This window comes from Megascapheus bottae, unplaced genomic scaffold, assembly GCF_031878675.1.
Source record: "Megascapheus bottae isolate mThoBot1 unplaced genomic scaffold, mThoBot2.hap1 HAP1_SCAFFOLD_52, whole genome shotgun sequence".
Lineage (NCBI taxonomy): Eukaryota > Metazoa > Chordata > Mammalia > Rodentia > Geomyidae > Megascapheus > Megascapheus bottae.
In genome coordinates, this window is record NW_028327691.1 from 2,115,721 (window position 1) to 2,119,394 (window position 3,674).

Consider the following 3,674-nt stretch of genomic DNA (forward strand, 5'->3'; position numbering starts at 1 on the left):
CATTCTGTGACTTCAAACACCTCCATTCTATGACTTCAAACACCTCCATTCTGTGACTTCACACACTTCCATTGTGACGTCACACACCTCCATTCTATGAGTTCACACACCTTCATTCTGACTTCACACACCTCCATTCTATTACTTCACACACCTCCATTCTGAATTCACACAACTCCGTTCTGTGACTTCACAAAACTCCATTCTATGGTTTCACACACCTCCATACTATGACTTCACACAACTTCATCTATGACTTCACACACCTCCATTCTGACATCACACACCTCTATTCTATGACTTTGCACACCTCCATTCTTTGACTTCACACACCTCCGTTTTTACTTCACACACTTCCATTCTGTGACTTCACACACCTCCATTCTGTGACTTCACACACCACCATTGTTTGACTTCACACACCTCCATTCTTTGACTTCACACACCTCCATTCTATTAGTTCACAAACATCCATTCTATGAGTTCAACACCAAAATTTTGTCTTCACACACCTCCATTCTATGATTTCACACACCTCCATTCTATGACTTCACACACCTCCATTTTATGACATCACACACCTCCATTTTGGCTTCTCACACACCTCCATTCTGTGACTTCACACACCTCCATTCTGACTTCACACACCTCCATTCTATGACTTCACAGACCTCGAATATGTGACTTCACTCACCTCCACTCTAATACTTCACACTCCTCCAATCTATGACTTCCCACACCTCCTTTCTATGACTTCACCCACCTCCATTTTATGACTTCACACACCTCCATTCTGTGACTTCACACACCTCCATTCTATGACCTCACACACCCTCATTCTATGATTTCACACACCTCCATTCTATGACTTCACACATCCATTTTGACTTCTCACACCTACAATATATGACTTCACACACCTCAATTCTGTGACTTCACACACCTGCATGCTATGACCTCACACACACTCATTCTATGACTTCACACACCTCCATTCTATGACTTTACACACCTCCATTCTGTGACTTCACATACCTCCATTCTATGACTTCACACACCTCCATTCTGTGACTACACACACCTCCATTCTGTGACTTCACACAGCTCCATTCTGACTTCACACAGCTCCATTCTATGACTTCACTCACCTCCATTCTTACTTTACAAACATCTATTCTATAACTTCACACACCTCCATTCTATGACTTTACACACCTCCATTCTGTGACTTCACATACCTCCATTCTATGACTTCACACACCTCCATTCTGTGACTTCACACACCTCCATTCTATGACTTCATACACTTCCATTGTGACGTCACACACCTCCATTCTATGAGTTCACACACCTCCATTCTGTGAGTTCACACACCTCCATTCTGACTTCACACACCTCCATTCTATGACTTCACAGACCTAGAATATGTGACTTCACTCACCTCCACTCTATGACTTCACACTCCTCCATTCTATGACTTCCCACACCTCCTTTCTATGACTTCACCCACCTCCATTTTATCACTTCACACACCTCCATTCTGTGACTTCACACACCTCCATTCTATGACCTAACACACCCTCATTCTATAATTTCACACACCTCCATTCTATGACTTCACACATCCATTTTGACTTCACACACCTCCATTCTATTACTTCACACACCTCTATTCTGAATTCACACAGCCTCATTCTGTGACTTCACAAAACTCCATTCTATGGTTTCACACACCTCCATACTATGACTTGACACAACTCCATATATGACTTCACACACCTCCATTCTGACATCACACACCTCTATTCTATGACTTCGCACACCTCCATTCTGACATCACACACCTCCATTCTATGACTTCACAGACCTCGAATCTGTGACTTCACTCACCTGCACTCTATGACTTCACACTCCTCCATTCTATGACTTACCACACCTCCTTTCTATGACGTCACCCACCTCGAATCTATGACTACCCACCTCCATTCTGACTTCACACACCTCCATTCTCTGACTTCACACACCTCCATTCTATGACTTCACACACCTTCATTTTTCCTTCACAAACATCCATTCTATGACTTCACACACCTCCATTCTATGACTTCACAAACCTCCATTCTGTGACTTCACACACCTCCATTCTGAGTTGGCAAAACTCCATTCGGTGACGTCACACATCTCCATTCTGACTTCACACACCTCCACTCTGTGACTTCACACACTTCCATTCTATGACTTCACACACCTCCATTCTGTGACTTCACAAACCTCCATTCTGAGTTCACACACCTCCATTCTGTGACTTCACACACCTCCAGTCTGTGACTTCACACACCTCCATTGTGTGACTTCACACACTTCCATTCTATGACTTCACACACCTCCATTTTATAACTTCACACACCTCCATTCTGTGACTTCACACACCTCCATTCTATGACCTCACACACCCTCATTCTATGATTTCACAGACATCCATGCTATGACTTCAAACATCCATTTTGACTTCACACACCTCTAATATATGACTTCAAACACCTCAATTCTGTGATTTCACACACCTCCATTCTATGACTTCACACACTTCCATTCTTTGATTTCACATACCTCCATGCTATGAGTTCACACACCTACATTCTGTGACTTCACACACCTCCATTCTGAGTTCACACACCTCCATTCTGTGACTTCACAAACCTCCATTCTATGATTTCACACACCTCCATTCTATGACTTCACACACCTCCATTTTATGACGTCACACACCTCCATTTTGACTTCTCACACCTCCATTCTGTGACTTCACACACCTCCATTCTATGACTTCACACACTTCCATTGTGACATCACACACCACCATTCTATGAGTTCACACACCTCCATTCTATGACTTCACACACCTCCATTCTGACTTTACACACCTCCATTCTATGACTTCACAGACCTCGAATATGTGACTTCACTCACCTCCACTCTATGACTTCACACTCCTCCATTCTATGACTTCCCACACCTCCTTTCTATGACTTCACCCACCTCCATTTTATGACTTCACACACCTCCATTCTGTGACTTCACACACCTCCATTCTATGACCTCACACACCCTCATTCTATGACTTCACACATCCATTTTGACTTCACATACCTCCAATATATGACTTCAAACACCTCAATTCTGTCACTTCACACACCTCCATTCTATGACCTCATACCCTCCATTCTGTGACTCCACACACCTCCATTCTGTTACTTCACACAATTCCATTCTATGACTTCACCCACCTCCATTCTATGACTTCACACCTCCATTCTGACTTCACACACCTCCATTCTGTGACATCACACACCTCCATTCTATGACTTCACACACCTCCATTCTATGACTTCCCACACCTGCATTCTGACTTCACACACCTCCATTCTATGACTTCACACATCTTCTTTCTGTAACTTCCCACACTTCCAATGTTTGACTTCACGAACCTCCATTCCATGACTTCACACACCTCCATTCTATGAGTTCACACACCTCCATTCTTTGACTTCACACACCTCCATTTTGACTTCACACACCTACATTCTGTGACTTCACACACCTCCATTTGTGACTTCACACACCACCATTTTGATTTCACACACGTCCATTCTGTGACTTCACACACCTCCATT